The sequence below is a fragment of the Peromyscus maniculatus genome, chromosome 8, assembly GCF_049852395.1.
Source record: "Peromyscus maniculatus bairdii isolate BWxNUB_F1_BW_parent chromosome 8, HU_Pman_BW_mat_3.1, whole genome shotgun sequence".
Taxonomy (NCBI): Eukaryota; Metazoa; Chordata; class Mammalia; order Rodentia; family Cricetidae; genus Peromyscus; species Peromyscus maniculatus.
In genome coordinates, this window is record NC_134859.1 from 23,797,454 (window position 1) to 23,822,268 (window position 24,815).

Below are 24,815 nucleotides of genomic sequence, written 5' to 3' on the forward strand. Positions count from 1 at the left end.
AAATGGGTGATATTGAAGTTTTTTAATTTACACTGGAAAAATGCTTAATAAAATAAAGCCCCTGTTGTGTTAACTGTTATGATGGCATTCATGTTTTAAGTAAAATGAACAGTAAACATTCTGTCTCTTACTGTTCCCATGTACTCAGATTATACACTGTAATTCTCAACTGACTGGGGAGGCACCAGAACTGTTTGATCTAGTCACAAGGCGTGAGAATTGCCTCTAATTCCTTAAAGCAATAATCATCAAATGGAGAAAGTCATTTTTCATGGAGGGTACCACGACATGTTGATTTATAGAGATTTTGTTCAAAATATTTAAAGATCTTATGAAAATATTCTTGTTTGTGCTGAATTATTTGAATCATTGTTACCATCTATTTCTTCTTTAAAATTATTAAAAATGAAGTTTATTAGCTATGATAGCAGAAACATAGTACCTTAATACCAAGGTATTAATCAAAAAGATCTTTTAGTGAATGAGGAATCCTACTGCATTATTATATGAGCATAGGCATGCTCTCTGTAGCATAAAACTATGTCCTGATGAAATTTTTTCAAAGATTATTCATTTTATGACACCCATGCAATTTTCAGTGATGAAGCATTCCTGTAGTTACAAGGATTATGAAGCAATCAGTATAAAAATTTTTTAATTGTAGTAGACACGTTTTACTTTCTTTGCTTTATAAAAATTTAAGTTATGGGCAAGAAATAAAATATTTTTTAACCATAAATGACAATGATAGGCAAAGTATTTTGCAAAGAGCTTCCTATTTTATGAAATTCCCCCTTCATCTCTATTTTCACTGACTCTTACACCTAGCAAAAAATTTAAGTCTGAGGTATTGAAAATATTGTGGCTGCAGAAATTTAAAATTCCCAAGAATCCACAAATAAGTAGAACTGGTAGCCTGAAAAGAAATAAAGTTTCTTCATAATTTTTTGACTATTAATAATACCATGCCTGGAAAATTTACAAAATTAATCTTAATAACATAACTCTTGGTTAACTGAAAAACTATTACTTGTAATTGTAAGGGAGAAAATAATAATAAATATTAAATAAAAATGTGTCCCTCAAATAGAAAAGGATACTTAAAAACCTGCTAAAAATCAGTATCACATGAAAAAAGAGAAATATATACTGTTTTGTGGCTAGAGTACATATCTACTCAGAAGTTCAATTAAAGTACCACAAGTTGAATCTTAGTCATATCTATCAACACACAGAAGATGAGCAGTCAAAACAATTTTTTTTTAATTAGCAATAGTTAAATGACTGATGCTATTTTATTTTAGGACACAAAAAATGAAGCTACAGTAATCATGATATTAAGATAATATGATATCAAGAACAGACAGACCGGTGAGTGTAAGAAGAAAATCTTGAGTTAGACCGACAAAAAATATCCTTAGCCCCAACATATAGATCAAGGGCAGAAGGGGGATTTTCTACATTGGAGAGTATTGAAGACTAAATATTGATTCATATGTAGTTGGTACCATTTCTGTGAAGAAGCTGTGGTGTCTGCTTGGTTGGAGTACAAGAGTAAGTTGTGGTTAGTAAGAGGAAGGCACCACTGAAGTGAAACCTTTGCATTCACGAGACAGTTAATGTTGGTTACTTGGAGCTGAGAACTTAGCAGTGATTAAGCGGAGACCAGCATCACTGAGGCACAATCTTTGGGAAGTATTTCCTGAAAGTCAGGACACAGAAGCTATGTTCCAGAGGCAACCATGATGTTTCTCACTTTCCCAGCCAAATTTGATAGTGTAAGTCATCTGGGTGGTACAGATTTTGAAGACATGAAGGGGTCACCAAGTGCAGGTGAGATTTGGCACTGTGAGGCAATTTGCATACATATGAGAAAAGGACAATAGAAGAGAAATGGGGAGGTCTGAGGAAAATTCTGAGAAAAAAAGTGAACATTATCATTGTTAAGTCCTGTAGGGGACTAAGTAGATGGCCTGGAGCCAGGGAAGAGAGGCTGAAAGAAAGGAGGGGTGATCATCCACCTCACTGAAAAAGGACGGAAGATATATAATAAAGAAGATGATAAACTTGATGTGATATGGTGTTGTTTTTATGTGTACTTATGCCAGCTGTTTCATTCTGCAAAAAAAAAAATGAAATTATATGACAGATTTACAGTAATTCTAACCCCTTAGAAAACAGAAAAATAAATCTGAACTACCAAAATTTTGTATGTCTGCATTCATGTGTGCATGTACACATGCAAGCCTGACACTCTAAGGGATAATGAATGTCTAGTTGGTATGAGTTGAAAGCAAGACTTGTCATCTGAATCTGAACTTGTCCAAGTTTTCATTTGTTTTTCAAGATGGTAAAATGAAAAAATAAGTTTAGCACATGAGTCAAGAATATCCTCAAACATGAATATTCTTGATTATGCTACTTAGGAAAGAAAGAAAAGGATAAGAGGAATAGAGAAGATTCTGATATTGTGGTTGATGTAGATTGATTATGACATAATTAAAAAGGAAAAGTCTAAAAGAATAACAATTAATGTGGCATTTATCACCACAGCACTAGATTTAAAGCCTGCAGATATTTTTAAAAAATGAATAGAAATAAAATTCACTGTGAGACATTGTGATAGGAAACTATTAAAATAGTGGTCACATAACATAATATCAAATGGTAACATATTAAATAGATTTCCTATAGTCTATACTGAATATTCATTTCAGAGTATTGGAGTGATTAAAAATATACTAACAATTGCCGGGCGGTGGTGGCGCACGCCTTTAATCCCAGCACTCGGGAGGCAGAGGCAGGCGGATCTCTGTGAGTTCGAGGCCAGCCTGGGCTACCAAGTGAGATCCAGGAAAGGCGCAAAGCTACACAAGAGAAACCCTGTCTCGGAAAACCAAAAAAAAAAAAAAAAAAAAAAATATACTAACAATGGATTCAAGGAAAAAGAAGTTAGGAAAAAACACTACATTTGACATAGCTCACTACAAAATTAATAAATAAATAAAACATGTAGGAACAAACAAAACCAAGGAAATAAAAGACCTATATAATTCAAAACACTCATAAAAGAATTAGAAAAGATACTAGAATATATAAGAAAAGATTCCCCATGCTGTTAGACTAGCAGGTTAATATTTTGAAACTAACTGTATAACCAAAAACAATAAACATATTCAATTCAATTCCCATTAAAATCTCCATGTTGTTCTTTACAGACATGGAGGGGAGCAAAAGACAACCCAAGAATCCATATGAAATTACAAATGACCAAGAATGGCTAAGGCAATCCTAAGAAAGGAAAAAAGCTGGAAGTAACAAAAAACCAGACATCAAATTACACTACATGGCTACAGTGGTAAAAAAACAGCCTTCACCTGACAAAAAAACACTCATGCCAATGTAACTGAATAGAAGACCCAGAAATAAACCAGCAAAGCTGTGGCCAACTACATTCAACCAAACTGGCAGTCAAATACTTACAGTGGGGGGAAAAGCCTATTCAACAAATGCTGCTGGTTAAAAAACAAAACACAACACAACAACAACAACAACAACAAAACCAAAAGGTTATTCTTTGGTAGAAGAATGAAATGCGACCCATAGCTTTCTCCCTATATATGGGAGGCCTTACCCTTTTGGAGGAGGGGATGGAGGTAGGTCAGGGGTGGGGAGGCTGAGGGGGCAGCAGGAGTAGGGATGAGAGGGGGAATCTGTGGTTGGTATGTAAAATGAATAAAGAATTTTTTTAAGATTTATTTATTTATTATGTATATAGAAGAGGGTGCCAGATCTTATTACAGATAGTTGTGAGCCACCATGTGGGTGCTGGGGATTGAACTCAGGATCTCTGGAAGAGCAGTCAGTGCTCTTAACCTCTGAACCATCTCTCCAGCCCCAAAAGAATTTTTTAAACAAATAAAAAAAATCTATTCAAGATATATCAAATACTTTAAAACTTGAAAATATTGAAAGTAATAGAAAGAAAAATGGAATGAATTAAACATATAGGCAAGAAATATCTGAATAGTTAGTTTCCCTAGTCCAAGAATTAGTCCCCCAAATGAGCAGTTGGATCCACATGTAAGTTTCTGCACAGTAAAACTATAGGCAAAATGTTGGATGGCCCACATCATGGGAGAAAGATCTTTTTCACTTCTACTTCACACAGGGGGCTGTTAAAAAGAATTTACAAAGCACTGCAAATACTACACACACACACACACACACACACACACACACACACTGCCAATCAATAAATGGGTCAATGAAATGAAAGGACAGTTTCCAACAGAAGACAACTACAAATTGTCTATAAGTATTTTTAAAGTGTTTAATATCCATAGTTATCAGGAAAATGACAATTTAAACTACCTTGAGATAAAACCTCATCCAAGTTAGAATGGCTATCATAAAGAATTCTGACAATAAGTGTTAGAGAAAGAGTGCAGGGACAGAGGAAACCGCATCCACTGCTGGTGGAAGTGTACATTAGTACAGCCATTGTGGAAATAAATATAAAGGTCTCTCAAAGTATTAAAAAATAGAACTACAATATTTATTCATCCATGGAAATAATCCCAGTATTATTAACCTGGGGAATATGCTTGAAGTTGTTCATATTCTACCACAAAAACTTTTTTTTCTTTTTTCTTTTATATTTATTTATTTATTTATTTATTTATTTATTTATTTATTTATTTATTTATTTATTTATTTATTTTTGGTTTTTCAAGACAGGGTTCCCTGTGTAGAGTTGCGCCTTACCTGGAACTCACTTGGTAGCCCAGGCTGGCCTTGAACTCACAGAGATCTGCCTGGCTCTGCCTCCTGAGTGCTGGGATTAAAGGCGTATGCTACCACTGCCCGGCCTTTTTTTTTTTTTTTTTTTTTGGCAAAATGTCTAACCCAGGCTGGCCTCGAACTCGTGATCCTCCTGCCTCTGCCTCCTTCAGCAAATCCTACCGGTGTGCGCCACCACCAACGGCAACAAAACTTATACATCCATGTTTGTTGCTAATATACTCATCACAGCTAGGGAACAGAACCAGACTGTATGTTCACCAACAAGTCAATGAATTTTGAAATGTGGACCAACAAACAGTGCAAGTTTCTTCAGTTGAAAAGAAAAGTAAATCATTAAACTTGCAAGAATACAGATGGATCTGAAAAGTATACTAAGTAAAGTGACTCAAACTCAGACAATATCTGAATGTTCTTGCTCATAAGAAACCTAGTCTATAGTCTCAACTATCTATCTATCTACCTATCTGTCTATCTATCTATCTATCTATCTATCTATCTATCTATCTATCTATCTATCTATCTATCTATCTACCTATCTATCTATCCATCTATCTATCTATCATCTGTCTCTCTGTCTATCTGTATCTCCCCCTCTCTTTGCATGTTTGCATGTGATTATAAAGGATACTAAGAATCTGAAACAAATCATGATTCAAGTAAATTAAGGAGCATATGGACTCTGGGTTCACAGAGTATTTCTACTGGAAACATTAGTACCATACATAATCGAAAGGATGCTTGTGTGGAATGAATGCAGAAAGGAAAAAAAAGGTTGGGTACCTCCAAAGAGTTGTGGGATAGTGAAAATGAAAGTAAAGGTACAGAGGAAAAACTTTTAGAAAAGATTTACAACCTGTGTGTCTTATCATCAGGACAAGCACGAACTCCAACGCATCTTCATAGTTGGATTTTGCAATGAGACTGTGATTGGTCTGAAACCAGAAGCATCTTGGATCTCACAGAAAACTAAGTGACATAACCTTATACAGTCTTCAGTTGAGCAATGTCACACAAGGGCATCACATCACGATGACTCTTCCCTCTGTGGATGTCAGGGCAGGCATATGACTGGTCATAGTTCTTTCCTGCCAGAAACCAGACTCAGTCTCCCTTCTGAATGCTTGTTTCCAAGGTCAAATTGGTGTAGTTGTTAAATCCACATTTGACATCCTTATCACATTTTCTATAACTGTCCATAATTACCATGCCTGGGGGTAGATACATACCTCACGTTGAAGAAAGAACACAGAAAAACACATATCATGCCAATAAAAATTCTTCCACTCAAAAAAAGAGAAAGATTTTTATTCTCTATTCCCTATTTTCACCTACTTTTCTCAGAAATGAAAAACCTGTCAGATTTTTTTGCTTGTTTGTTTTTTGAGACAGGATTTCTCTGTGTAGCTTTACGTCTTTCCTGAAACTCACTTGGTAGTCCAGGCTGGCCTCTAACTCACAGAGATCCACCTGCCTCTGCCTCCCAAGTGCTGGGATTAAAGGCGTGCGCCACCACCGCCTGGCTTGAAACCTGTCAGATTTGAAGGATGTTTAGAAAACCATTCAGGTCTTTACAAGAACTATGAGTTTTTCCTTGACTGACTTTATAATTAACAACAACAAAATTTTATTATTTCCTAATATCTACTAAAGCCTTCATGTAAAACCAACAAGGCTACTTTTATTGGTAATAACATATCTAGAGTAAAAGTTTTATTTAGCTACACTCAACAAAGGTCATTTATAACAATGTGCACACTCACATTGTATTGTCTAAGAGTTTAATATATAGAATTAGTTGTGAGTTTTTACCTCATGCTGGCCAAATAACACAACTTAATAACTCCTCTTTGTTTTGATTCCCTTTTATCTGAAATAGTGTATATAAGAGGTGACAATGTCACCAAACTTACAGGTTTGTCATGCACATTAAGAGACTGAGTGCTTTTATAGCTATTGGCTCTGTAATAGTTATAAGAACCTCAAAAATGGACACTGAATTAATGGCAGAAAAGGGGCCTATGTTCTGCCCACAAATGAGATGACTAGAGGAAGAACAGTTTCATATTTACAGGAATAATGGGCTGAAAAAAGTATACAACTGTGCTTTGGCTTTCCTTAGATAAAAGTATGGAATAATTAGACTGGGCTAAAATTGCAGGGCTTGTCTCTGACTTGAAGAGGTGCTTGTTGATGACTGGTCCAAATCAGAAACAAAATAAAAGATCATGAAAGAGACTCAACTATAAGACAATGGATGGTCTTTCCAATTACATTTTATTTTTATTTTGAACAAGATTTCCTTTTCAGTTTGCAGAGAATTTAAACCCATACTAAAGAGAATTGAGGAGCAATTCACAGAAACTTAATTTTGAACATTACATATCTGATACATATTTGACATAGTTGAATCATCATATTAAGTGATTATCAAAATCTTAGGTGATAAATTTTAAATTGTGAAACTGAATTTGAACAGATGTATTTGTCTAAGGGCAATGAGTTAGGAAGTAGTCCCTGATCTCACAAAGTATTGGTTTCTCTCTGCTACTGTGCACAATGCACATGAACATACACCACTAAGTTCGTAATATGTAATATAGTAGCATTAGTTTTTGAAGGCTAAAAGTTACTCATGTAGAATTTTAATAATATATCATTTACTATTTATCACAATAAAATGTGAAGTGGAATCTATTCAATATCCAAAATACCTTTCTTTAAAACTAAATATGACAATTTACAGAAACTTATAAAATAATAGGACTGCATCTGATTCAAACATTCAAACACTGATTTTTGAATGGCATATAATTATTTTGTACATGCTTATTCCAGAATTACTTAATGTTGTAAGAAATTTGGTTTTCTTTCATACACAGGACAACTAGAGATATTGATATTTATGTCAAATTTATCAAAAAACTACAACTGGAAGCAACCACATCTTAGAATATGAGTTGGAAGAAACTCTAAGAATATTGATACATTTTATGTGAAGAAAATACATAAGTGCACAAATTCAATTTTATTTTCTATTACCTCTCTTACTCTCTCCCTGCCAAAATAAACATTTTTTTTGAAATTTCTCTGAAATGGTTTTGTTGAGGGAAAAAAAGGTGTGATATAGATTCAATAAAGAAATCTATTAAAGTGGGGTTGTGACTGACAGCTACAGTTAGAGAACTACTTCTACTAGATTGTTTTATTGTCAACTAGGAGTTGAAAAGCAGCACTAATTCATCCATGGAAATCTAAACACAAAGTCATATCAATACTGGTGCACTTAGGAAGCAAAAGTCCAGTGTTTATGCAAATAACTAATTCCAGCTTGATGAATGAGATTTAGACACTAAGTATTAACAGAGAAGACATGTTTGTATTCACGGAGCAATATTGCCCATGAAATTCAAATAGTTTTTTTTCTTTTTAAATCAGACTTGATAAGCATTTTGTAACTAAAATCATAATTTTGACCAAATGTTGCCTAATTATTGGGTTTTCTTGCCTTTGTCTTTATGGATTGTGATAAATAAATAGGCTTCTTTACTATCTATCTTCAGATTGAGATATTATATGTTTATATTAATAAAACACAACTACTATGTATATATATACTATGCATATATATGTAGTGTGTGTGTTTGTATGTGTATATATGCAAATGTGTATATATGCATATTTTCTATATATATGAACACTTCATTATAAATGAATAAATGAATACATGCATATACCTAGACAAATGTATAATCTATGAATTACCTGATATATCACTTAAAACCTGACTACAGGTTTTAAAGGTGGCTCAGTGGAGAACAGCACCTGATTCTCCGGAAGATCACCTAAATTCAGTTCTTAGCATCCATATCAGGTGGTTCATAATGGCCTGTAAGTTCAGCTTTAAGGATCTGATGCTCTCTTCCAGCCTCCCCAGGCACACACACTCATGTGAACTCATCCACACACAGAATCACAAATACATGTGAATAAAAAAATAAATCTTTAAAAAAATTTCCAACAGACTGCATATACAATAGTCATAGTCCTAGAAATGTGTAATGGAGCAGAATATTTCCTACTGCTTACTGTTTTGTTACATCTTTTCTATGTTTAGTTATATTTATATAGTAAATACTTACCATTATTTTCTAATTCCTGAGAATTCAGTGAGGAATCATGTTATATTGTTTTGTAGTCTAGAAACAATCAGCCATAAAACACAGCTTAGTTGTATAATACACTATGACATTTAGGGCTGTGTAAACACATTCTCTGATAGTCACACTGTTGTGAAATCATCTAAAAACACACTACTCAGAATGTATCCCCATCATTAACCCATGCTTTACACACACACATACCTACAGAGATTTACATGTGTCCATATGTATATAATAAATTCATATAGGAATAGACAGTCAATTTGAATTATGGTAGAAATCTTGATGAATAAACTCAAAGGGTTGGGCATTTTATAGTCTTGGTTTGAGGGTTTAATTGGTTGATAGTTTTACTCAGCTTGGCAAGATCTTCATAATTGCTAATAAAAAGTCAGTCATGTCAGTGAAGTGTGAGCAATAATGTTATCATGTATAGTATATTTTTTATCTTTTCATTCAGGTATGACTATGTAAAACTAAAATGAAGTTTGTCCCACTGTGTTCACAAGGTTAATTTTTCATCACACTTCAAATAAATTGCTTCAATTAGAACTACCTAGTCATCCTCATACTGAATGCAATGTAATATTAAATCTTGTTTATCCTTTCAATATGTTCATTTGCTATGACATTATATTAAAAAACAACTAAGTGGTTATGATAGATTAGAAAAAGAAAGCTAATCATTTACTTAGTTGTAATTCATTTATTCTTAACATGATCAATGTCGTGCTTCTGAAGTACATTGGAAATAAGTTTCATTGTACACCATCACTTCATTTACTTCACTTATAAACTTTCTCATTCTTGAAGAGGAGGAGTTTATTTTCTCCCCTCAGGGCAATGAATGAGGAGAACAGGGATGCACTTTTGTCTAGTTAAGGCCTTAAGTGGTTGCTGTTGTTGCTCCTGATGGTAAGATAAGAGATAATAGTCTTAAAAACAAGACTTTTGATAGTAGTAGCCAGATATTTAATAGAAAATGTCTATTTCACAAGTTCAAGCAATCCATGCCTACATAAAAGAGCAAATGTTTTGAGGACTCAGAGGAAACCGTTTACAACAGGGACCCATCAACTATCTCTGGAAATGAATGGAAGGTAAAATCCATCTAGAAGCTGCCACACTATTGGACTCCCGTTACAGCTGAAATCAGCTAAGAAACATCAACACCAATAGAACTTCATTTACAAACACTGAAATTTGAAAGATACAGGCTTTTTTCATGCCATGAAAATTATTTTCCTTTCTTATGCTCTTAATTAAAAAATTACTTCTTATGTTTTATGTATGAGTGTTCTGCCTGCAGAAATATATGTGCACTGCTTGTGTGTCTGGTGCCTATGGAGGCTGAAAGGGGGCTTTATCACCAGGCATTGGAATTATGAATGGTTATGAGCCACCATGTGGATGTTGGGAACTGAATCCCAGTCCTCTGGAAGATGAACAAGTGCTCTTAACCACTGAACCATCTCTCCAGCCTCTTAAAAACAAGAACCCTGCAAGAACAAATGGGCTGGATTTAGTCCTTAGTCTATCGTTTGCTGAGCTTCAGCCTATGCTGCAGATCATGAGATTGAGAGGATGACAGACATGATGCCGGCATTGCTGTTTTTCCCAAGTTAGCACACATCTCTAGGTGAACTCCAAGGTGTAAGGATGTCAGCCTCAGGGAAAAGATAGTGGAGAAACTTCAATAAATGTGTGTAGACTGAAAGCATGAAAGATAGCATGTTTTACAGTTTTATATCATATACATAATATATGATAAAGGCTCAGAACATACAATGAAAAACCCCAGTCTTCAGGGGAAACCCATTACTTTGATTATTATAAATACAATAAAAAGCACTTCAAAATACACAGGAGAGGTTAAAGGTGTGAGGACTGAAACAAGAAGTATGGAATGAAGACTCTGTAGAGAGTGCACAGACCCTAGGCATAGAAGCTCACGTGATGAGGCCATCCTTGTGAAGCTTGAGGAGAATTAAGTACAGTTGTATGATGACTGTAGAAGCAGAAGACTCAGATGTTGACCCACTCACCTCTAGCTTGGGCTATAATAGCACATTTTAAATATATATGTGATCCCAGAGTATTCTGAAAGATTTACTAACTATAAAATATCAGTAAAATGTAAAAAAAAAAAAAAAAAAAAAAAAAAAAAAAATACCCACCATAGTTGTTTAGACAAACCTGCAAAAAATCAGTAGAGTTGTAAAAGAATGAGTCAATTTTCTCTTGTATGTCTGGACTAAGTTGGGCCTTACATGAAAAAGATCAGGAACTTTAAAGCTTATGTTAATTAGGTAAAGCAATACACTATAGCTTTTAAAGTCAAATATAGGTAAGCTTGATTATGTTAATTACTATGTGTTTTGACTTAAATGTGAAGCATGAACTTCCATAAAACTTTTCTCAAGCATATGCCATAATTATACAGGCATGTTAACAAATCTAAAAATAGATTTGCTTTGTAAAATGTTGGCTGGATTTTTTTAAAACAGCTACGTTCAAATAGACTCTGTGGAATGGATGGCACCTGTGCTATGATGGAATCTTTTTCCTCCTCAACACTGTAACACACCCTGAGACACAGAATTTGTGCATGATACTGCACATGAAAAAAAAAAAAGGAGCATTTCGTAGAAGAAAATCTTTACTGGATTTTCCTGGATTAATTTCTTGAACCCCCAAATCATTCATGTATTTTTTGTTTGTTTGTTTGTTTGTTTGTTTTTTAGCTGAGGACCAAACCCAGGGCCTTGCGCTTGCTAGGCAAGCACTCCACCACTGAGCTAAATCCCCAACCCCTCATGTATGTTTTTTCATGGGTCATCCAGATGTGATTTTCAACACACTAAAAGGGCATATAACATGACCAAGTTGTGGAGATCAGAGCCATGGTATATGTGCAGCCACCAGAAGCTAAGAGAAGGAAGTCTGATAATCCCCTTGGGGTTCCTGGGGTGTGCCATGACCGACACCTTGATTCTAACCTTGTGAAATTTCCTTTTAATATGTGTTTAAGGGATTTCAAGGGGGAAAATTAATTTCTAAGTTCCAAAATCTGCGGTTTTATCTTGTAAAAAACTTAGGAAACAAATACAGGATAGGCAATGCTAAGCATTTGGTTTGGCTAGATGGTGCAGTGAGTACATAGAGGGTGAAGACCCAATTCTTCAGTTCCCCAGTAACTATGTAAAATCTAGGTATGTGTATTTTTAAACCCATTGATGTGGTTGGGGTGGAAAGGGGTGAAATGAGTCAGATGCTAGCATCTAGCTAGCTATCCAGTAGTGAAAACAATTGCCTACAGATTTACTTAGACCTCTCTCTCAAAAAGTAAGATGAAGACCAATAGATAAAGACATAGGAAATAGACTTCTGGCCATCACAGGTGTATGTGTGGGTGTGATGCTCCTGGCACACACATGCACTGTACAGACAATCAAAGTCACATACACAAACACATAGGAAGACTAAATATTCAAAAGAAAGATGTTCTGTCAATGTTTATATCTTCGTTTTCTTGTGTTACAGATTCAATTGAAAGAGGAATTAAGAGTAACTTATTTTTTCATAGTTAAATCCCTTTTTAATTATTTTTATTTCATTTTAACTGTTTCTATACTGTAAATCACAATTCATTTAGACAGTCACTTCATTGGAAAGTTCTTTTCAATTCCTATGTGGTTTGTTTCATGTAATTTTCATCTCCTTGAGCTTCCATAAGTATCTCAGATGACTCTGGTTTATAATGGTCCCACAAAAGAATGTCTAATAAATCTGAAAAGAGTGAGCATGTCCATCTTTATGCTTCTTTTTCTGCAGCACAGAATATTGCCAAGGTCTAGAAAGCTATACTGGGAAAATGATATCGAATCCCTCTTTATAGTTACAACTCTATAGTCAGGAATTCTGTAAATATGCTTTTCTGAAATTCTTAAAGGGGAAAAGACTTGTAGGCTTTCCCCAAACTAGATGTTGTACAGTATTTTGTACAGATGTTGTACAGTACATTGCTATTCCAGTATTAGAAAGAAATACAATTAAAAATTTTTTTCAAATATATTTTGGTAGGGCTTGAAGTCAAGGTTTGAACTAATATGCTTAAATTCTGAAATATTTGATCAATATTACACTAGTGTGACCTTAGGGATACAGGTCTTTTAAGAAAATGAATTTGACAATCTTCACTTTACAGAATTCTATTGGACCTTTTATACTGCTGTGCTCTGACTGGCTCATTTGTGTCTGAGCTTTTAAAGCTATCTTTTATTTATTTATTTTTAAGTGGACAAAACAATTTATTTTGGGGGAAAAAAACTCACACAAGACAAAATAGAGAAATTTATTGCAGGATTCTGGAGGGGTGCTGCTCTCTGGTGAGATCTGCCCTGGTCTGTCTGGAGAGATGGCTTAGAGGTTAAGAGTATTTGTTGCTTTTCCAGAGGCCCCGAGGTTCAATTCCCAACAACCACATGGTGGCTCACAACCATCTATAAAGCTATCTTTTAAACAAAAATACATCAGAGTTCCTATTCCGCCTATAGGAATGTTTTCTTAAAATTATGTGTTTGTTTGTATCTTATTAATTTTTAATTTTAATTTTTAATTTTAAGTGCCTATAACCACAAATTAGTGTAAACATTACCAGTTAGTCTATGAACTTTGGTAATGGGTGTACATTTAAGGGTGTGGAAGTCAGGAGTCGACTCTGGATATTATCTATTTAGCACCATCTATCTTGTTCTTTCATTTTTTTAATCTTCTTTAGAATTTTAGAAACAATTATTTATGTGTATGACTGTTTTGCCTTTATTTATGTCTGTACATCACATGTGTGTGGTACCAAGAGAAGGCAAAAGAGGGCATCGCATCCCCTGGAACTGCAGTTCCAGATAGTTCTGCATTGCCATGTGGATGTTGGAAGTAGATCAGGGTCTTCTGGAAAAGCAGACAGTATTCATCATGGCCAAACCATCTCTCCTACCTCGACTTTGTTCTTGAGACATGTCTCTTACAGATCTATATATAACTCACTGAGTAAGCTAGGCTAGCTGGCCAGAAAATCTCAGGGATCAACTTGTCTCTGCCTCTCATGTGACTACAAATGGGCTCCATCACACTTGGGTCATTGACTCGGGTTTTAGTCATCAAACTCAGGTCTCATGCCATACTTGACATTTCCTTTTATGCTCTTTAATGAGTACAATTTCCTCTTTACCTGAAGAACTCTATGCTTTCTTTTGTTTGGTGTTTAATAATACTTTATTAATTTTGTGAGCATTTTATACACTGTATTTTCACCATATTCACTGCTAGAACATCCTTCTACTCATCCAAAATCCATCCTCAGTGCTCAGCCCCCCAACTTTATCTTTTATGATTTCAAACCCTGTTGACCCCAGTGTGTGCTGGGGTATACTTCTGGGTATGGGGAATCTACTTCAACCCAGTTGATCTACCAGGGATCAAACCCGAAAAGAACAGGGTCAAACTTTGAGTTGTACTGTAGGATTAAAGAATTTCACCTGATCGACATAGTTTACGTGGAGATCACAGCAACAAAAGTGCCCAATGTATCTGTTTACCGTGTGTAGTGTTCACTTACACTGAGTCCTTAAAGATTCACATATACCTCAGATAATGCCATTATTGATAGAATTCACTTTGTTCATTACAAGAAAAAAATTTAAAAAGAGGGAGATTTTTTAATAAGATTTTTTTAATTGTTGTTGGTTTTATTTCAGCTGTTTTAACTAGTTTGTAACTTTTCCTCAGTTGAAGACTGGTACTATAAAAATCCTGTTGCCAATGCTTGCCTGAAGCTAGATACTTAAGTTATCACACCAGAGATTGATTTAAATTGAGTATAATTATAGGCCTGGAATCTAAAAAGTTTTACCCTTATTTAACCATTCATTTTCAAAGCCATAATTACTCACAATAAGTTTAGTTGATGGTCCTGAACTAGTGTCTATTAAAATGAAATCTATATGCTGGTTAATGTAATCTGACTAGAAAAGACTCATGTGCGTAGCTGCTAACACGGTGAGCAATTTTGTAAATTTGAAATGGTTATCACATAACTTTTACAGCTGTGCAGTGCACTTCAATCACATACATTAAAATGTTGCCAAGTTCTCGTATTTACACATAAGCCTAGCCCTTGGGGGGAAACAACAACAACAACAAACAAAACAGAACAGAACAAAAACAAACAAAAACAATGGCGATTCCACTTTTCACCTGTTGGTTAGAAGAAGATGAAGTTCCAAAAGTTTGCAAATGCAATGTTAGTGAATGTGTAAAAAGTCAGACTCTTTCATATACACGGCGGTGACCATGAGAGAAGGAACTGAAGGTAATTAAATGGTTATTTAAAAAAAAATTAATGAAGCAAGTCATTGACTGGTAGTTTCACTTCCAGGTATTCATGCAACAGATTTTTCACTTTAAATGTTCAGAAGTGTATAAAGGACTAGTTTTTTGTAGTGTGAATAATAGGTGTCCTTACGGTGTCTGTGAAATTGCAGCACTTCTGATTTATAAGTGTGGAAAATACAACCAGGCTCCCACAAGTGGTGATATAGGAACCTTCCACAAAAATAAATTAAGCCGGGTGGTGGCGGCGGCGGCGGCGGCGCACGCCTTTGATCCCAGCACTTGGGAGGCAGAGGCAGGTGGATCTCTGTGAGTTCTAGGCCAGCCTCATCTCCAAAGCAAGTTCCAGGAAAGGCAGAGAAACCCTGTCTCGAAAAACCAAAAAAAAAAAAAAAGTAAAGTAAAACAAGCAGGGCACACATTCTGCTTCGATCTATGTGCTCTACGGTGCGTTTGTGTACATGAGTACATTTACATACTTCTATGCTTTCTCAAGTACATAATTCTGAAATATCTAAGTGTAGTTCCTCATGATGGTTGTCACCGGCAATGGAAATCCAGTTTTTAGGAAAAACATAGTAGTTAGCATTTTTAAGCACCTTATGTTTTATTTTTTCATCAAAAAATCATCATGTAAATCAGAAAGGGACAATTCTTTTTTATATTTTTGAGAATGCGAATTGAAACTTTAACAGTGAATTTGAAGACTGGCCCAGCATCCCCTTCTGAGGACTACAAACCTTCTGTCCCCTGTCATACAAGTTTCATCAAGATTTCAAGGACATAGCAGTGACCTGAATTCCAGGAAGAATATTACAGCGTACTGTTTTTTAAGCGTGTTGTTTCTGTAACATACATACTTCTCATGCATAATTTTTAAAGTTATACTAGGCAAGTCATTTTTTTTTTCATTTTCAGTAATTAGATAAATATGTGTGCCTAGAGCTATTCATGTGTTCCTTCCTCTTCTCAGGTATCCGATCATCTACCATTGATCTATATCCCCATGGCTTATTTCTTTTCATTCTGCAGAAGAATATGAAAGGCTGTTGCCAAACAATATTACAGCCAGGCACTGATGCTGAGAGACTGGCAGCCTGCCCCATGCTGTAAAAATAAGATTGTATCATTCAGTCAGGGCTCTCAGGTATTTGCCAACCTGGGTAATGATGTCTCCCTGGGATACCTGCCCTTTTGGCAGCCTCCCATCCAGGCACGACTCAGCAATCACAATTAGTGTGAAGTGGGGTAAGAGTGCCAAGTCTGCAAAAACGAATGCAGAGGAGCTGGAGGGGAGTCTGAAGTGCAGATCAGTGAGCAGTCTCCGTCCTCAAGGCAGACATTGCTTTATTCCTGAAAGGAAAGGAGGGCAATGATAGATTGGCTGCCAAACCAGATTCTCTCTATAGGTATGCCTGATAATTCTGTCATTCTTGCAATCCTTTCAGAGTGTTCAGATGTGAGTCTTTCCTTCTGAACAGTTCCGTGTGCCTTTCCCCAAAGTTAAAGACTTCTGTTGATACTAACTGGAATAGGGTTTACCTTCTGTTTAAATGAACAGGAAAATGTAGAATCAATGCAGAAACCAAGACTAGAATGGTCAGGGCTATTTGAGTAAATTCATATGTAGCATGAATCTTAAAAGTTCTTATTAATAAAAACAAACCTGGGGCCTGGTATTGGGGTGAATGCTGGAAGACCAGAGAGCAGAACAAGACACAGCTTCCTCACCTTGCCCACTTCTTCAGCTGATCCTGTTTCCTCAGACTGGAAGCATCTGTGTCCTCATGCAAATGGATCTCAGCTGAACTGCTTCTCAAAAGCCTAAAAGCTTAAACAGCTCTAGTTCCCGGTTTTCAGGCCTTATATACCTTTCTGCTCCCTGCCATCACTTCCTGGGATTAAAGGCTCACTTCCTGAGATTAAAGGTATGAGACACCATACCTGGTTGTTTCCAGTGTGGCTTAGAACTCACAGAGATCCAGGCACATCTCTGCCTCTGGAATGCTATGATTAAAAGTGTGTGTGCCACCATTTTCTGGCCTCTGTATCTAGTGGCTGTTCTGTTCTCTGACCCCAGATAAGTTTATTAGGGTGCTCAATATTTTGGGAAACATAATATCACCACACTCAGGATGGAATTATCTAGCGAGAGGATACGTTAAGAACTTAAAGCATGGCTGGAAGGTAGACTTCCCAAATTTCAAGTCAGTGATTTTTTTTAATTGTGAAAGCCATGTTAACCAGAAACTTTGAAGGTCTGCTCTCACAGTGTATCACTTTCAATTAACATGCATTTATTTTCCCTGCTACATGATTTTGACTGGGTCTCTGCTGCTACATCCACAACTCTAACAAAAATATGACCCTGAGAGATAGGAAAGTGAAGGCTAAATGAGCAAATTTAGTATTAGTTGTTGATAGGTTGTCAGTGTTTCCTCATAAGTTGTGGCTTGGACTGATTTGGAGCTTTTAAAAGCTATCTTAATTTTCTCTTCTACATATAGGAGTTAATAGATCCATACCTTTATGTGTCAATACCACTTAAAGAGATGACATGATCCAAAAACAACTATAGAAACACAATGTGTTTACCTGTCACCTTTCTGTTGCCCTTTGCTAACTACACGTGGGCAAGATAGAATCCTTTGCAGCCACAATTTCATTGCCATTTAACAGACACTTTAGCTTTACACATCTTGATCATTCCTTCTTAATATTATATCTAGAATGCTGCTCCTCCACAGGAATTGTACAGTCTTTTTGATGTGGCTCAATTAGTCCTCAATTGAATGTAAATATGCATTGTTTCTTACCACCTAGAGCCTTTATTGAAGCCCCTTAAATTTACAGACACCAAAACCATCAATGAAAAAAAAAAAACTTGTCAAAATGGCTTACAGGTGGACATTCTACTTACTCTCTCAAGCATTTAATTGAATTCCATGCAATTTCATGTGCATTATAATAGACTTCTTTTACACCATCAGGAAACAAGTTTAAAACATGTGCCGTGCATTAAACACCACATAAATATTCAGCAAGGGAAAGAAAAACACTTCTAAAGAAGTATAGTAATTTTACAGTCTCTGGTTTCTAATAAATTTTTACAGCAATTCTAAACTGCATTAGCAACTCCTGGTTTATTGTCAGACTCCAACCCAACGTCCCTCAGTGACATGTCAAGTCTTTACCCAAGCAGTTGAACTTTCAGAGTGGTCCTCATTGGCAAGAATCTTGTCAGATTAAATTGACAGCTGTTGTCAAATACCGATACACAGTCTAATCCTATTCCCCTGATGATGACATGTCTGTGCTTTCTCTACAGCTAGATTGTAAATTCCTGGGACATCCCAATAACGACAGATTTTGTAACGAAAAAAAGAATGTATTGACCTTTCAACATGATGGCTCTTCCCTGAATAAAATACCTAAACATTTTGGTAATGTGATTCTTACTTCTATGATACTTTGTATATCAATTGTATATCAATAAAACATTTATTACATAACATGGATTGTACATGTTAATTCTTGACTCCCTACAATTTTTTTCAAAGTAAAATACTGACAGTGTACCACTGATAGAATTATTTTCTATTTTAGGTGCCTGTAATATTTTAATTGGAGAAAATCTTCTAGATTCTCTTTAGTATTTTTCTGGCTTCGTTAACATTAGAAAAAGACACATGTAATTGACAAGCTACAGTGACAAGATATTGCAAAGTATGGGAGGCAATATGTAGCTTTAAACACCTGGAACCAGTCCATTGCTCTTTGTATGATGTGCCATTTATCCATGTTAGGAAACACTTAATGGCTTAAGATAGGATTGATATGGCCCTGAACCTTTTCACATACATTAAGAACATTATATTCCTTTAAAATAAATTGTGTGTGTACTATAATGGGAAAGAATATCATATCTCTGAAAAAAAAAGGACTCCACCTAGAACATCATAGATCCTTGCTCATATATTTAGATAAAGATTATTATGATTCCACTGTGTTTTCTGTGCTATGACAGCACTCTAAATCTATATTTATAAATTATCTATGGTTATATTTTCAGTGATCACTTGATTAGCACAGAAAAAATAATTTTTTAAAAGACAGTATGAAGTTATTTGGAATGTGTATTCTTTCTTTCAATTGTCCTGAGTCCTGATATTTCGCTAAAAGTGTAAAATTCCGCTCAAATAAAATAAAGGGGTAATCTGACACACCAATATATATCAACACAGGCATACTTACTAAATAGAAAACTGATATTTTTTCTGCATTAATATAGGAGAGTTCTGTGGTATAATTTCCTTTATTATCAGATACCAAGGGATTTAGTGTTAAGCATTTAATTTTAAGTATATCTCCACATAAATTCATTCTAAATGAATCTCACCATAGTCCCCCAAATTAAAGCATACTCATTAGAATTCTGATGCATCCCTAAATTTAGTTAGTGGAACCTCAATGTCATTCTTTTACATAAGTTTTGGATCTCTACCACAATATACAATTCATATGCATATCTCTAAAGACTTTCTGTATACACAGACAAGGTCTTTTCCTCAGATTTACCTTATCATAGCATAGAACTGCATTTTGTTAAGATCTAACTTGGTTTTCTTTGAGTTGATCAAACTACAAAAGGAAAATGAAGTATATATCTTGATTTATTTATCCAATTGAAATTTATTTAACTGAAATAAAGCTTAAGGTATCTTTTCTATGCTACCATACTGCTTATACTTAAATATCTGCTTAAATTTAAAAAGATCCAGTCTAGATAAATTCTTAGTTTCTTAATAGAACTGACATTCTATTTAAATATATGTGATAAAAATTTAAGTGACTCATTGCTTTTATCCTCCTAAAAAGGACTTTTTGAGCACTCTAAACTACTTACATTAATCTCATCTAAAAAGAGGGTAAAGTGATATATCAGAAAACCAATGAAACTCCAGATTAATGTTACTGTATTAAAATCCTATTTACATAAAATTAACATAAATATGAGTTAGTATGCCATATGCTGCAGCATCTGCTCCTTACTGTATTAATAACAAGGCTGTCCCCTATAGGGATTTTAAAATTAATACATATTTAATTGTACACATATATGTATATATAAAATTTTGACATTGTAATTTATATGGAATTTTGTCAATTGCAAATAGATTTGCTCATACCTGGATGAAATTTTCATCATCTGGACAGCTTGTAATCAGTAGAACTTGGAGCCCCTTCACGTTCCTCTTTAGACTATTGTGAGCTTAGTTTTGAGTTAAATAAATCTTTATTTCACATACCTACTCACCTTGTTTTGCATTGACTACACCACATGATCTTTGGAGGCCCAGAGAAACAACTCATTAGGAAGGCAGATGTCTGGAAAGAATGCTATGTTGTATTTTCTCGAATTGGTTTTTGTTTTGTTTCCTTCCCCCCCATATTTAAGTTCACTTGACAGATGTTAATCCCAAGTTCTATGATGACTAAAAGAACTTGATTTTCATATCTTGAGTTCTTAAGGAATACCAAGTATATGAAACAGAAACACTCTTTTTTGATTACTTTTGATATTAGGAATATCAAATGTATGAAGCAGATATATTGCCAAATTGATATTTACCTATTGATTTCTACCCTTTGCTAAATTGATATTTTATATTTTTATTTGATCTTTTTAATTTCAATTTTTATAACAATAAAAGTTCTATTGCATTTCTTAATGTTTTGTTCAGGAATTTTTATAAAATAAAGGATAATAATTCTTTCAACATCTTATATTTTCCTGGTTTCACTTTCCCAGAATAAAGTACTCTATCCAGGACTTAAAGTCAAATAAAACTTTTCTTCACTAAAAAATACTAAACTTAACTTTTCTTTTTATAGTTAACCCTTCGCAGTTGTTTTAATGAGTATACAATTAATGTAACAATCAATGTCTTAAATTCATTGAAATAAAGTTACTGAACATTTACTCTTCAATATAATCACAGCTATTATATTACCTAGTTTCCATATATCATTATATAAAAAGGAAGACAATTAGTAAATAGACTGAAAGGAAAATGAATGTTTGACCTTTAAAAATATTGACTATATTATTTGTATTTCTGTGCGTACGTGCATGTGTGTGTGTGTGTGTACATGTGTGTGTGTGTACATGTGTGTATGAGTACACATACACATAAGTGTAGGTACAAGTGGAGCATAGAGGAGGGTTTTGAAACTCTTGGATAGGAAATACAGATGAATGTGACTTCCAGACATGGGTACAGGGGACTGAATCTAGGTCCTATTGAAGAACAATACAAGCTCTTAACCACTGAGCCTATCTACAGTCTAGAAAAATGTTTGACTTTAAGGAATAACAAATTACTGCCTATAATAATATCAGCGAGGCTTAGCTGTCACCCCTTGGGAGAACTTATCATGTTGGAGGAGGGAATAAAGGGGAAGGGGGAAGGCGGGGTGGAGGATGGGGAAGAGAGATGAGAGGAGGATCTGTGGTTGGTATGTAAAATGAATTTTAAAAATTAATAAAAAATTATATAAGCTAGTATAAACACTGTGTTTATATATTTATATGTGTAACTACATATATCTGTATGTATGCACTCTATGAGTAGATATGGATAAAATTGATATAGACATATGATTCTGATCTTTCAGTCAGGCTTTTCATTCCTAAAGCAGATGACTGAACAATCACAATTTAGAATCTCTTCAGATCTGGTTCTTCTAGAATCATGTGACATCAGGAATCTGTGGCCACACTGCAAATTTTCAAAATTTTATAATTGGAATTGGAGGCTGAAGATTTGCATGAGTGAGAAGATGAGAAAATCTGCTGTGAATTTTTTTTTCTAGGAATGACAGAGGAGATATACCCATAACACCTCAACGATATGACTGCTGCTTAACAAGGTCTGAACAGTGGTAATATCCATTGGTCCTAAAGGTAAGAGATTTTATAATGTCCCAACCATAGACAAAGAACTACAGGCAATGGCTCTGACAGAGGGAGAATTAAACCTCTTACAGGGCTGAGCTCCTTAAATCGCTATCCAATATAAAGTCGTCAGCCTTGAAATCATACACACACAAGCCACAATAATGGATTCAACATGTTGTATTTATATATTTATTCATATGTGTGTGTGTGTGTGTGTGTGTGTGTGTGTGCATGTGTAACAACAATAACAAAGGGGTCGTGTATTTGTGAGGGAGTGAGTGGGAAATATGGGAAGGGTTGCAGGAAAAGGATATGGTAGGGCGCTAAGGGAAAAGTTATTGGACAATTAGGAGGCAAGAAAGGGAAGGGAATTGAAGTAATTATATTTCATTTAAAAATCTTCATGTGAAAAATAGAAAAAAGCTCAACCATGGTCATAAAAACTTTTAGGAGTTTATAGGTACTTGGAAGTCTGTCTTTAGAGTCCAGGTTAAGAACAAAGATGATAGTGAAATGCAGATGACCAAAATGCTTGCAGCCTCCCTTCAAACACTCAGAAGGCATTGTTCTTCCACTATGATTCCTGCATATTGAGTTGCCACCCCTAAAAAATTGCATAGCATTTACATGTAGCATTTTGCAATCTATACACAATGTATTTTTATTTTGATATGAATTTTGGTATGTGTGGATATGTATGAGTGTATATAAGTGCAAGTTTGTGTGTGAGTCCACATGCACAGTGTACATTTGCATGGAGAGGCCATGGAACAACATCAGTTGTCATTTTTAGGTGCTGTCCACCGTTATTTATCAGATAGAGGCCTAGTTAATATGACCTGTCAACAGAGCCTAGAATCACCTTAATAAAAAGACAATCTCAGTTGAGCAATTCTCTTTATCAGGTTGCTTTGATATCAGGTCTATGAGGAAGTATTGATTGCTAATTGATGGAGTGATGCCAGTCCCTTGGTACATGGTCCTGACCTGTATGAGGATGCTAGCTGATCATGAGCCTAAAACAGCCAACAAGCAGCAATTCTCCATGATTTCTGTACTTAATTCATGTCCTGACTTCCCTCAATGATGAAACTTAAGCTGGAATGAACTATTTATTCTCTAAGTTGCTTTTGGCCAAATATTTTATCACAGCAATAGAAGGAAAACTGAGACAGGTTAGCTCTCACATTGTTACTTTGGTTTCACCAATTAGGGAGGATTGCCTGGCCAGTGAACTCCAAGAATCTACATATTTCTGATTCCCCAATGCTGGAATTTTTTTAACATGTATTCTCTGGATGAGATTCAGGACCTCATGCTTGTAGTTGCATACCTAACTGACTAAGGTATCTCCTCCACCAAACTTACATGCTTTAGTATTATTATTATTATTATCATATTATTTTAACTATATATATTATAATAATTTTACCAGGTTATGCTCCAAAGATTTTCTAAGCTCAAGAGCTTTCCTACATGATAGCATCAGTAGTTATTTACCAGACACTTAGCCTTAGTTGTGGGTTATAACAAACTATCTGATACAGTCAATATACAAAGATAAAGATTTATTTTGGTTTAGAGTTTAAAGGTTCCAATCCAAAATTAACTATGGTTAATTGTGAATTAATTGCCTTGGTTGCCTTGGTTCTGTGTCAAGACAGTCCATTAAAGAATGAGCATATGATATAACAAAGTGCTTATTCAAGACAAGGAGCTTTGAACAGCTAATAAGTCTCATTCTCTACTTTTTCAGCATCCCACCTAGCCTAGAGCTCTCCAGTGTAAAGAATGCAAGTATTCCAAGTAATATCTTCACATCAAACAAAGTGTTTTCGTATATACTTGGGATATTCAAAATTCTAGTTATATCATATAACTAGACTATCAAATGTCAAGGAGATTTAAAGACTTTAAAATTTTAAAATGATACAATTAAGAGACATTTACAGAGGAGAAATGTATTTGTAGGTAAGTGTTCTTGGTAGTGTTCAGCATTATGCCAGTTTTCATGTACTTTTTTTTTAACCACACTTAATTAATTTTAACTGCTTTGATTTAGTTATATTTTCACTTTCATTTTGAAATAGTCTTAAATAAATAACTCCCTTTGTGTCATATTACATTGGTACATTTCAATGAAAACAAAAATCAACACTAGCAATGATTACAGTTGTGTGTATTTCCCATATTTGAAGACTACCCTCTTTTAGAATAAGATAATACATGCAACTAGGGCACCCAGCAAAAATGAACAACAACAAAAAAAACAAATAAATCAAAAAACACTACACTTGGAGAAATCCTACTTAGCTTTCTCTTCCTTTTGGGGCAATTATTTTTACTGCAATCGAAAACAACTTACAAATATATTGGTCCCTAGGTTGTCACTATGTTCTGGTAGTTGACATTATCAGAAAGCTACTTCTAGATTCATAAGAATACTGGGAATAGACTCAGTAGTTACTGTTTTTTTCTGCAAAACTTTGATAATACTT

The 24,815-nt window shown here is 34.8% G+C and overlaps 1 long non-coding RNA gene across 1 annotated transcript; it reads left to right on the plus strand.

The window, feature by feature from the left end:
* Positions 1 to 21,953: 21,953 nt before the first annotated feature.
* On the plus strand, positions 21,954 to 24,591 carry LOC121831621 (uncharacterized). The gene is made up of 2 exons (XR_006075136.2): positions 21,954 to 22,323; positions 24,074 to 24,591. It is a non-coding gene; the product is annotated as an uncharacterized LOC121831621 (long non-coding RNA).
* Positions 24,592 to 24,815: the final 224 nt, after the last annotated feature.